This window comes from Apodemus sylvaticus, chromosome 2, assembly GCF_947179515.1.
Source record: "Apodemus sylvaticus chromosome 2, mApoSyl1.1, whole genome shotgun sequence".
Classification (NCBI taxonomy): Eukaryota; Metazoa; Chordata; class Mammalia; order Rodentia; family Muridae; genus Apodemus; species Apodemus sylvaticus.
In genome coordinates this window covers 43,084,831-43,098,595 of record NC_067473.1, presented here as the reverse complement: position 1 = coordinate 43,098,595, position 13,765 = coordinate 43,084,831, and positions in this window count along the sequence as shown.

Sequence of the window (13,765 nt, the reverse complement as noted above, 5' to 3'; positions counted from 1 at the left end):
CCACATACACATGGAGGCTGAACAACACTCGAATCAAAGATACCTTGGCCAAAGAAGAAATAAAGAAAGAAATCAAAGACTTTTTAGAATTTAATGAAAATGAAGGCACAACATACCAAAATTTATGGGACACAATGAAAGCAGCTAAGAGGAAAACTCATAGCCCTGAGTGCCTCCAAAAAGAAACTGGAGAGAGCATACACTAGCAGCTTAATGGCACACCTGAAAGCTTTGGAACAAAAAGAAGCTAATTTACCCAGGAGGAGTAGAAGACAGGAAATCATCAAACTCAGGGCTGAAATCAATCAAGTAGAAACAAAGAGAACCATAAAAAGAATCAACAAAACCAGGAGCTCGTTCTTTGAGAAAATCAACAAGATAGATAAACCCTTAGCCAGACTATCCAAAGGGTACAGAGACAGTATCCAAATTAACAAAATTAGAAATGAAAAGGGAGATATAACAACAGAAACAGAGGAAATTCAAAAATTCATTAGATCCTGCTACAAAAGTCTACACTCAACACAACTGGAAAATCTGGAGGAAATGGACAATTTCCTAGACAGATACTAAATACCAAAATTAAATCAGGATCAAATAGATCAGCTAAACAGTCCCATAACCCCTAACAAAATAAAAGGGGACATAGAAAGTCTTCCAAACAAAAAAAGCACAGCTTTTAGTGGAGAATTCTATCAGACCTTCAAAGAAGACCGAACATCAATTCTCTTCAAATTGTTCCACAAAATAGAAACAGAAGGAAAACTAGCCAACTCATTCTATGAAGCCACAATTATGCTGATCCCAAAACCACACAAAGATCCAAAAAAGGAAAACTATAGGCCAATAACCCTTATGAATATCAATGCAAAAATTCTCAATAAAATTCTTGCCCACCTAATCCAAAGAATGGAGAGAAATTGAAGCAATCCCACTAAAATTGGGGATTAGACAAGGCTGCCCCCTCTCTCCTTATCTTTTCAATATTGTACTTGAAATACTAGCTCGGGCAATTAGACAACATAAGGAGGTCAAAGGGATACAAATTGGAAAGGAAGAAGTCACACTATTATTATTTGCAGATGATATGATAGTATACTTAAGTGACCCAAAAAACTCCACCAGAGAACTCCTACATCTGATAAACAACTTCAGCAAAGAGGCTGGTTATAAAATCAACTCAAGCAACTCAGTAGCCTTCCTATACACAAAGGATAAGCAGGCTGAGAAAGAAATTAGGGAAATGACACCCTTCACAATAGCCAGAAACAATAGAAAGTATCTTTGAGTGACTCTAGCCAAACATGCGAAAGATCTATATGACAAGAACTTCAGGTCTCTGAAGAAGGAAATCGAAGATGACCTCGGAAAATGGAAAAATCTTCCACGCTTGTGGATTGGCAGGATTAATATAGTAAAAATGGCCATCTTACCAAAAGAAATCTATAGATTCAATGCAGTCCCCATCAAAATCCCAACTCAGTTCTTCATAGACTTAGAAAGAGCAATTCTCAAATTCATCTGGAATAACAAAAAACCCAGGATAGCTAAAACTATTCTTAACAGTAAAAGAACAACTGTGGGAATCAGTATCCCAGACCTCAAGCAGTACTACAGATCAATAGTGTTAAAAACTGCATGGTATTGGTACAGTGACAGGCAGGTAGATCAATGAAATAGGATTGAAGACCCAGAAATGAACCCACACACCTATGCTCACTTGATCTTTGACAAAGGAGCTGAAACCATCCAGTGGAAAATAGATAGCCTTTTCAAGAAATGGTGCTGGCTCAACTGGAGGTCAGCTTTCAGAAGAATGCGAATTGATCCATTCTTCTCTCCTTGTACTAAGCTTGACTCCAAGTGGATCAAGGACATTCACATAAAGCCAGACACTGAAACTAATAGAAAAGAACCTGGGGAAGACCCTTGAGGACATGGGCACAGGGAAAAAGTTCCTGAATAGAACGCCAATAGCTTATGCTCACAGATCAAAAATTGACAAATGGGACCTCATACAATTAGAAAGTTTCTGTAAGGCAAAGGACACTGGCAAGTGGACAAAATGGCAACCAACAGATTGGGAAATGATCTTCACCAACAAGAGGGGCAATATCCAATATATGCAAAGAACTCAAAAAGTTAGACTCCAGAGAGCCAAATAACCCTATTAAAAATGGGGTACAGAGCTAAACAATGAATTTTCACATGAATAACTTTGAATAGCTGAGAAGCACTTTAAAAAATGTTCAACATCATTAGTCATTAGGGAAATACAAGTCAAAATAACCCTGAGATTTAACCTTACACCAATGAGAATGGCTAAGATTAAAAACTCAGGAGACAGCAGATGTTGGTGAGGATGTGGCAAAAGCAGAACACTCCTCCACTGCTGGTGAGAATGCAAGTTGGTACAATCACTCTGGAAATCAGTCTGAAGGTTCCTTAGAAAACTGGGCATAACACTTCCCGAGGACCCTGCAATACCTCTCCTGGGCATATACCCAGAGGATTCCCCGGCATGCAATAAGGACACATGCTCCACTATGTTCATAGCAGCCTTATTTATAATAGTCAGAAGCTGGAAAGAACTCAGTTGTCCCTCAATGGAGGAATGGGTACAGAATATGTGGTATATTTTACACAATAGAATACTACTCAGCAATTAAAACAATGAATTCATGAAATTCTTAGGCAAATGGTAGGATCTGGAAAATATACTAAATGAGGTAACCCAGTCATAAAAGAACACACATGGAATACAGTCACTGATAAGTGGATATTAGCTCAGAAACTGTGAATACCCAAGACACAATTCACATATCAAATGACTCCCAAGAAGAAGGAAGGAGAGGTCCCAGATCCTGAAAAGTCTTGTTCCAGCATTGTAGGGGAGCACCAGGACCGAGAAGGAGGAGGTGGTGATAAGAGAATGGGTGGAGGGAAGAGGGCTTTGAAAACTTATGGGGGAGGGAAGAATCGGGAAAGGGAAAATCATTTGGAATGTAAACATAGAATACAGAAAATAAAAAATTATAATAAAAAATAAAATATGCCCAGGAAATAAAAAAGAAAGAAAAAGAAAGAAAAGTAACTGGAATTGAAGTGTATCTTGGAGATAATCTAGAAACATAGTGCCTCAGAAATCACAGGAATGTATATAGATGAGAGTAGCTAAAACTCCTTGTAAGGGGGGAATATGGAGCCTGCATTGACTGTCTAGGGTAACCAGGAAAATCTTCCAGCAGATGGATTGGGACACCAATCCAGATACAAAATCATAAACCTATAGTTCGTCCTGTCTGCAAGATATGCTGGGGTAAAGGTGGCACAGAAACTGTAAGAGTGACCAACCATTCACTGGTCCAGGTTGAGTCCTATGCCGTGATTCCTAATGATGGTCAAAATACTGATAGACAGGAGCTTAGCATAATTATCGTCAGAGTCTTCAATTGCTGGAAACAGGTGCAGAGACTAAAAGTCAAACACTTGAGAACCCCTTTGGAAAAGGAGGAGGAGATGTAGTAGACGGTGGGCTCAAGGACCCCAAGAGTAAACCTACAGAATCGAATAACCTGGGCTCTTAGGAGGTCACAGATACTGAGCTGAGAGAGCGTACATAAGCTGATGTCAGCCTTATTCATATATGTTATAGTTGTGTAGCATGGTCTTCTTGAGGAACTAATAAAAGTGGGAAAAGGGGTGGTTGCTGACTCTTTTGCCTGCTTTTGGAAAGCTTTTCTGCTTCTGTGTTGCCTCTTCCAGCATTAATGAGTTAAGGGGCCTAGTCTTATTGCAACGTGAAATTCGATGTTTGGTTGATATCCCTAGAGGGATGCCTTTTTCTGAAGGGAAAGAAGGAGGAGAAGATCTAGGTAGAGGAAAAGTAGGGTGAGAGAGGTCTTGCAGGGTGCAGTCATAACATGCTTTGAGAGAATAATAAATTAAAAAATTTTAAAAAGTAACAAGCTTGAAAGTAGGAATTGCTGTAGTCAAGAGCATGGGAGGAAGGAGATGAGAGGGAATGGTGGGGAATGAAAATGATAAGACTTCATTATATATATGCTTAAACTGTCAAGAATAAAAATTAATGAACTATAAAATAATAATAATAAAAAATATCTATGCCTCAACTCTTTTAATATGTGCCAGTGCAAAGGAGTGAAATTGCTTGAATTTACTATTAGTGCTTTCTACCCAGATTTAGCAGCATAACAGAAAGAGAAATAGGAGAAACAAAGAAGGCAATGAAGAGGAAGAAAACCTCACACTCATAGATGAGGTGACTACAATTACTTAAAACTAGCCATCCATCAAAGAATAGGGGTGTGTGTATACTCAGCACATGCCCATTTATGTAATCTCTGTGCTCAATGGGGCATCATTTTAATATTATGCAAATATGTCTATATTTGTATGAGATATTAAAATTTCTCAGAGCAATGCTTTTCACTGATTTGTTTTTTTTTTTGTTTTTTGTTTTTTTTTTTTGGTTTTACATGATTAGGACAAACATAAAATAGAACTATGTCTCTCAGCTACACCTGAACAATGGGGAGCAAGTGCCAAGCTCTGAACAAGTTCTGAACTCTGACTCTATGTAGATATAGAAGTCATAGTATTTAATATTCAGTATATTTGACTACATGGGTCTTATGGAAGGGATGGTCTTTTATTCTTATATTCAAATCTTTGCAATCAGTAACTCAGTCCCGGTTATAGAAGTTTCAGAAACGAATCTCTTTCTTGATACTAGAAGAATGTTGAAAATACACAAGTGATTTTAGTATATTTTATTACAAACACTATGTTTCACAAAGAAAATATATTCACCAAAAATGCTATATGTTTATATATTCAAATGTTATCACAAGACCAATTAGATGGAAATTTTCTTATACTAATATTTTTTTCTCAGAACTGGGTTTGGTCTTTCCTAATGAAGCATTCTACCATATGATTACATTGGCAGATAAACTCATATTTTTGTAAGTATACTGTAACAGGCTTTTAAAAGCTTCAAAGAAACCCATCGAGTAGTTTCTGGAGTCTGCTTTTCCATTAATGTTATAAACTAAGATTTCTATAGAAAAGAAATCATTAGCTGAAAGCCTTTTATAATCACCAACCTTATCATGCAAGTTTGTTTTTTTTTATTTCATTCCATATATTTTTATTTACATTTCAAATTATTTCCCCTTTTCTGGTCCCCCACTCCCCGAAAGTCACATAAGCCTCCTTCCCTCCCCCTATTCTCCGACCCACCCCTTCCCACTTCCCTGTTCCGGTTTTGCCTTATACTGCTACACTGAATCTTTCCAGAACCAGGGGCCACTCCTCCTTTCATGCTTAAAGTCTTGGAAAGAACAGGAGTGAAAGGCCCATAAATAAACATAGTAAAAACAATATACAGCAAACCGGTAGCCAGCATCAAACTAAATGGAGAGAAACTTGAAGCAATCCCACTAAAATCAGGGACTAGACAGGGCTGCCCCCTTTCTCTGTATCTTTTCAATATTGTACTTGAGATACTAGCTCGGGCAATTAGACAACATAAGGAGGTCAAAGGCATACAAATTGGAAAAGAAGAAGTCAAACTATCATTATTTGCAGATGATATGATAGTCTACCTAAGTGACCCAAAAAACTCCACTAGAGAACTCCTATAGCTGATAAACAACTTCAGCGAAGGGGCAGGTTATAAAATCAACTCAACCAAATCAGTAGCCTTTTTATACTAAAAGGGTAAGCAGGCTGAGAAAGAAATTAGGGAACTGACACCCTTCACAATAGCCACAAACGGTATAAAGTATCTTGGGGTGACTCTGACCAAACATGTGAAAGATCTGTATGACAAGAACTTCAAGACTCTGAAGAAGGAAATGGAAGAAGACCTCAAAAAATGGAAAAACCTCCCATGCTCATGGATCGGCAGGATTAATATAGTTAAAATGGCCAATTTGCCAAAAGCAATATACAAATTCAATTGAATATTCAAATTCAAATCAAAATCCCAACTCAATTCTTCATAGAGTTAGAAAGAGCAATTCTCAAATTCATCTGGAATAACAAAAAACCCAGGATAGCTAAAACTATTCTCAGCAACAAAAGAAAATCTGGGGGAATCAGTATCCCTGACCTCAAGCAATACTACAGAGCAATAGTGTTAAAAACTGCATGGTATTGGTACAGTGACAGGCAGGAGGATCAATGGAACAGGATTGAAGATCCAGAAATGAACCCACACACCTATGGCCACTTGATCCTCCACAAAGGGACTGAAAACATCCAATGGAATAAAGACAGCCTTTTCACCAAATGGTGCTGGTTCAACTGGAGGTCAGCATGCAGGAGAATGTGAATTGATCCACTCTTGTCTCGTTGTACTAAGCTCAACTCCAAATGGATCAAGGACCTCCACATAAAGCCAGACACTCTGAAGCTAATATAAAAGAAACTGGGGAAAACCCTTGAGGACATCAGTACAGGAGGAAAGCTCCTGAACAGAACACCAATAGCTTATGTTCTAAGATCAAGAATTGACAAATGGGACCTCATAAAATTACAAAGTTTCTGTAAAGCAAAGGACACCATCAAAAGGACAAATCAGCGACCAACAAATTGGGAAAAGATCTTCACCAACCCTACATCAGATAGAGGGCTAATATCCAATATATACAAAGAACTCAAGAAGTTAGACCCCAGAAAACCAAATAACCCTATTAAAAATGGGGTACAGAGTTAAACAAAGAAGTCTCACCTGAAGAACTTCAGATGGTGGAGAAACATTTTTTAAAAATGCTCAACTTCATTAGTCATCAGGGAAATGCAAATCAAAACAACCCTGAGATTTCACCTTACACCAGTCAGAATGGCTAAGATTAAAAATTCAGGAGACAGCAGGTGTTAGCAAGGATGTGGAGAAAGAGGCACAATCCACTGTTGGTGAGTTTGCAAATTGATACAACCACTCTGGAAATCAGTCTGGCAGTTCCTCAGAAAACTGGGCACCTCACTTCCTGAAGATCCTGCTATAGCAGGCATATACCCAGAGGATTCCCCAGCATGTAATAAGGATACATGCTCCACTATGTTCATAGCAGCCCTATTTATAATAGCCAGAAGCTGGAAAGAACCCAGGTATCCCTCAACAGAAGAATGGATGCAAAAAATGTGGTATATATACACAATGGAGTACTATTCAGCCATTAGAAACAACGAATTCATGAAATTCTTAGGCAAATGGATGGAGCTGGAGAACATCATGCAAGTTTTAATGTAATAGGTTCAATCATGCCTTTGTAGCTTTATGGCAAGCTTCTCTATAATTAGATTTGTTGAGAGTGTAATATTTTAAACAGTACATATAACAGGCAATCTAAAAGTACTTTGTACTTTTAGCCAAGCATTTGAAAATGTAATATTTATCAAACACATATATTTACATATACTACCATATATTGTTTATACTAACACAAAGCTAGAAGATGAGAAAATGGACAACAGAAAAACACTTAGAAACATTTGTGAAATATACTAATACAACATGTGACCAGAAAGGCTGCAAATATTGACAGGGCTTCTGAAAACAAAGATTAGGACAAAGCAGCCATGGAAGAATGTCTGTACAGAAGTCTCAAATACAACACTGAAATCACATTGTTGTAGAGAAAATAACGATGTATTTATTTCTTCTTTCTTTATCATATTGGACTTCTTCCAAGCAAGACAGCATGGAAGCAGGCCAACATGATTAATATTAAGAGCAGAAGTAAAGGGGACTGGAGAAATACCTCAGTAGTTAAGAGCACTGACTGCTAACCAAAGGTTCTGAGTTTAATTCCCAGTAACAACATGGTGGCTCACAACCAACTGTAGTAGGATCTGATAGCTTCTTCTGGTGTGAATGAAGACAGAGACAGTGTATACTCATATAAATAATTTTTTTTAAAAAATCAAAAATAAATTAGCTTGAGTTATATTTTAGGTCTACCTGTTTGACATGCTTTTGATAGCATTTCAGTTTCTTTAAATATTACTGCTCTTATATGCGAAGCAGAAGTATAATACAGGCTTTGTTGGATATTGATAAACTTTCAGAGGAGTTTTTGTGGAACAAAATCCCTTTATTTGGTCTTTATAGTAGGTTTGTCCTACTAACAAATAAATATGAATGCTCAGATTCAGTACCCACACATTTGGATCTATTTAAAAATAGAAAATTCACAGATGACATTAAGTGAAAGATTTGAAGTTTATATCATTCTGTATTTATAACGTGCTCTTAAAGCAATGGCCCATGCCATTTTTGAAAGAAGAATGCAAGAAAGAAAGGAAGAGAAAGAGGGGGGAGGGACGGACAGACGGAGGAAACAAACATAAATGATAAATAGACAGACAGACAGACAGACAGACAGACAGACAGATAGATAGATGCATACATATGTAGACACATAGATATATAGATAATAAGGAAATAAATGAGCATAGGTAGAAATTATGACACTGCTGTCAATTTTCAGAGTTCTTACCAGTCACTGAAGGTTAGTAAAGAAGTTAACAATAGAGATTCTCTTAGCCTTTCCAGAAAGAATCAGTATCTGCCAAAAATGTAAGTATGGACTTTCAGTTTCCACTCCTAGGCTGGACATATTTATACTACTTTATAATATCTAATTCCTAATAATTTATTAAACTGCTCTAGGAAACCAGCTCAGTCTTCAAAACTGGTTTCTCTCAATTCTCATGATTTTCTATGAGAATGTATATTCTCAAGTATGACAGCTAATTGGTGTGTACCATCATAGCCATACTTAGCTGTCATTGATTTAGTGAGTACCTCATCTGTGAAACTGATTTTATCCCCCAACTATTATTAAATACTCTGCATACTGAGTGAATTTGTTCAATTTGATGAATGAGAAGCTGATTATGACTGGTGTGCATTTTGGAGTACAGGTAAATTTAGAAAGGTGAGTAGTTTGGAGGTATAAAAATGTTGGCAGCACAAGGTCCAATGAAGGATATAAATTGAATGGAAAGAAAAAATACAGCAAAAATACAGTTTTAGGGTGAAAACATAAAATTGTCGTTATTTGTTAGAGTAGAAATAACTTTAAGCTGGCAAATAGGAGAAAGGTGTTCCTCAAGGTTGTGCCAAGACCTAAATTATGTGGCATCTTGACTAAACTGTGACTCTGAGGCAACTCTTCAGTGTAGGGATAATTAGATTGGAAGAGTCCTAATTATTTATGGAAATGAATAGCAAATATTTCATGTTCTTAAGATTTCTATTTATAAAGTTAAGAATTACACATTTGAATACTTAATAAGTAGTAGCACATTATAAATGTCATTCAATAGGGAATGACAGAAATCAACTTCTGATTTTATTGTACATTATCCATATTGGTTGTCCATGAGCTGGATATAGGCTATAAACACATAGAGAAATAGGAAGCTATGTGCTGCTCTTCAGTTGCTATTGAGAATATTTACTATCTGTCTTTTTTTTAATTTATTGATATATTTTTTATTTACATTTCAAATGATTTCCCCTTTTCTGGACCCCCACTCCCCGAAAGTCCCATTAGCCCCCTTCCCTCCCCCTGTTTTCCCACCCACCCCTTCCCACTTCCCTGTTCTGGTTTTGCCCTATACTGCTTCACTGAGTCTTTCCAGAACAAGGGGCCACTCCTCTGTTCTTCTTGTACCTTATTTGATGTGTGAATTATGTTTTGGGTCTTCCAGTTTTCTAGGTTAATATCCACTTATCAGTGAGTGCATACCATGATTCACCTTTTGAGTCTGCGTTACCTCACTTAGTATGATGTTCTCCAGCTCCATCCATTTGCCTAAGAATTTCATGAATTCATTGTTTCTAATGGCTGAATAGTACTCCATTTTGTATATATACCACATTTTTTGCATCCACTCTTCTGTTGAGGGATATCTGGGTTCTTTCCAGCTTCTGGCAATTATAAATAGGGCTGCTATGAACATAGTAGAGCATGTATCCTTATTACATGCTTGGGAATCTTCTGGGTATATGCCCAGGAGTGGTATAGCAGGATCTTCTGGAAATGAGGTGGCCAGTTTTCTGAGGAACTGCCAGACTGATTTCCAGAGTGGTTGTACCAATTTGCAACCCCACCAGCAGTGGAGGAGTGTTCCTCTTTCTCCACATCCTGGCCAACAGCTGCTGTCTCCTGAATTTTTATTCTTAGCCATTCTGACTGGTGTAAGGTGAAATCTCAGGGTTGTTTTGATTTGCATTTCCCTACTGAATAATGAAGTTGAGCATTTTTTAAGATGCTTCTCCGCCATCCGAAGTTCTTCAGGTGAAAATTCTTTGTTTAACTCTGTACTCCATTTTTTCATAGGGTTATTTGGTTTTCTGGAGTCTAACTTCTTGAGATCTTTATATATATTGGATATTAGCCCTCTATCTGATGTAGGGTTGGTGAAGATCTTTTCCCAATTTGTTGGTTGCCGATTTGACCTTTTGATGGTGTCCTTTGCCTTACAGAAACTTTGTACTATCTGTTTGTAAACACTTACCTCTGAAAAGTTAGCTGCCTCATCTGTGAAACTGATTTTATACCCTGTTATTAAATATTCTGAATACTGATCTATATATCTATTATATTTGTTCAACTTGATGAACAACAATTTGATTAGTTGTTAATGGTGAATCTTTATCATTATCTATATAACAGTAAATCGTACATAATAAGAATAAATAAAGATTTCCTAATCTTGAGGAAATATAATTTTCTCCATTTCGCTTAAACAGTATTTTGTATTTGAAGCCACTGTTGTCTTTTGTATTCCATTAAAATGTACAATTTAAAACAAATTACTATTTAGTAAAGGTATACATAATTACCTATAAAGATGATTGTCTCCTCTTTTCATTTTTCTCAGTTATGTGTAACATACAGTCTTCTTATTTAAATATGCCCTTGCTTTACAAAGGGAAGCAAAAACCATGAGTTTTTAAGTACAGCTTTCATTTTGTTTTTCTTTTTATTGAGAAAGATGAAAGAGCAAAGCAGACTATAACAATGTTCTGCAAAATAATTTTAAAGAAATATTTGTTAGCATTTAAAAAGTTGTCTGAATATAAAGCAGACATATTTATATTTGATTATAGTTATGCCAAGAAAAATCAGTGGAGCTGGTTATGTTTCCATTTTGTTTTTATTTTTGAGAACCAGTAAACATGCGCAAAGCAATATATGGTCTAATCTTTGTAAAAGAAATAAATATTTGGTATATTCTACAGTCATCTTTGAGCATTCCCACTTAATATGGAAAATGCTAAGAGAAAAACTGTATGATAAGAAATAACAATAACAAATACTGCTAGAGTCTGCTATGATCACAGTTCAGACTGAGTTCAATTATCAGTACCTTCACCTAACTTGTGATACTAATCTAATTAGACAAAATTGATTACTATGCTTTTACAGCAAGAACCCTTTGGAGAGAGTATTGTTTAGAATAAAAAATTGCATGCATCATCTAATTCCATCTACCACAACAGTATTAATATGCTCTATACTTTGGTGATATGGCTTTTCAGAATGTGGATATTTTTCATATAAAATCATATTCTTTAAAATGTAAGCGTCTGGTGTAGTACATGGCCCTCAGAGTCAACTATGCAGGGCTCATAGAGGTTCACAGAGATAAAAGCAACCATCATGGAAACTGCATGGGTCTCTGGTGGGCCCTCTGCATACATGCAGGGGTTTGTTTAGCTTGGGACTTTCATGGGACTCTTATTCAGTGGGAGGGAGGGATGTCTCCTAATCGTTTGCTTCTCTCAGGACCATTTCTTCTACAGAGAGTTGCCTCATCCAGACTTGATAGAAGAGTTTGTGCCTAGTCTTATTGCCTTGTGTTCTACAGAGTTTGATTGATAACCTTATGAGCCCTGCTGTTTTCTGAAGGGAAATGGAGGAGCAGCCTTTAAGCAAGGGAAGAGTGGAGATTGGGGCTGAGTAGAATGAAAGGAGAGGAAACTATTGCCTGGACTGTATGCATTGTATGAGAGAATACACTTAAGAAAAGAAATAAAGGGGATAATTAAGTGCTTGAAGCAGATGCTAGCCTTATAATTTTCAAAATTTGAAAAGATTGTTCACCCACTGTCAATGAATGAGGTTTGTCTCAGCTGGTGTGTTTTTTGGAAAAAGAAAACAAGTAAAATAACACTACATAGAGCTGCCTATCACTGAACCCTGAGAATTAGGAGAGAACCCCTATCTTGAAGGCTGGGGAAGAGAGCACTTGATTGTCCAGTTGTCCACATGCTTTCAGTTGTTGATTACTTTCATTGATTACCTTGTAGAGTATCCATATGGATACAACTGATCCTTTTCAAATCATATTCAAATCAGTGTGAGATTAATTCATTAGTGCTTCTGAGATCCATGGCACAGTGCAGCTGAAATTTCATTCTCTCTGAGATTCCCCCATCCACTCCCACCTCCTCCACCCAAACCCTGCTCTCATCCTTGTAGCAGGTTTCAGTCTCCTGGTTTTGATAGATAGCTTGCTCATTGTTTTTTGTTTGAGACATGTGAAGCATTCTGCAGCACTGTAGAATTCAGTCTCAGAGGACTTTGATCTAGGTGCAAATAAAGAATGTGGTAAGAGAAGAGCAAGCAGGAGTGCTCCAAAAAAAAAAAAAAAAAACATCCCATTTTCCAACTCAACCAGGGCCCTTTGTTTTCTGACAAAGGACCATGCTGAGTCTCTGACTGCAAGATCTCAAGTATTGTGTGAAAAGTCTGGCATTCAGGAGATTTCTAAGAAATCTCCTCTCAATAGTCAAGCAATCTGTATCAGATAGTTTTACCAGTTATGAAACCTGTTATGTTTCAAAGCTAAAAAACACATTGTAAGTTCCAAGCAATTGCTTTGGCCAAGAGTTACTATAACTCATGGTCACAGTGTATCTTTATAGTCTAGGTGTGAACTGTGAACTTACCTCGTGTATTACAAGTTGTGTTCTTTGTTTCATTTTGCATTGTTTTGTTCTGTGTTTGAAAGGAGAGTTACATATGAATGACATCTCACTTGCTTTTTCACAAATGTTATCGTCTTATTTTCCAAAATTTTTTGAGCTTCATTGTGCCACCCTCCTTCCTCATGTGCTTTTTCAAATGGCATTTTCAATTCCCTGGGAGTGGACATGTCAGTTAACTCTTGATAATGAGCTAGAATCACTGCTCCAATAAAGGTTGATTTCTTCATGGAGTCTAAATTGTTATTCTAGTGTAAATGATGATGTATTAACATCTTGATATTTGTTCACAGAAGTCAGGTTATTCCAAAATGCATCATTTAACATGCTGAAGAGATGAGAAGCACCTCAATTAACTGAATAAAACATGGATCTGTCTGTGATCTTTGTCTCATCTTTGAGCTTCCCTGACTTTGTCCATTTGTTTTACTGTAGTGTCCTTCATACATGTGTGAATTCATAGTTGAAAGGTTTAAATGAAATCCAACATTCTTGCATTTTACTCATTTTACTTTATGTTTCAGTGATTTATTTCATAATAATTACTTTTAACATCGTATTAATCATTACAAAACAGGTTCTCTGTCTATGAGAACCCACCTTGAGTCACTATGTTTTGTCATTTTATGAACGAAATTCTCTGGTCTAAAATCCAATGCCATTATCTTACATCATAAGATAATTTTCTAGTATACTTGTTTCTAAAAAATATACCTTGCTTAAGTAACT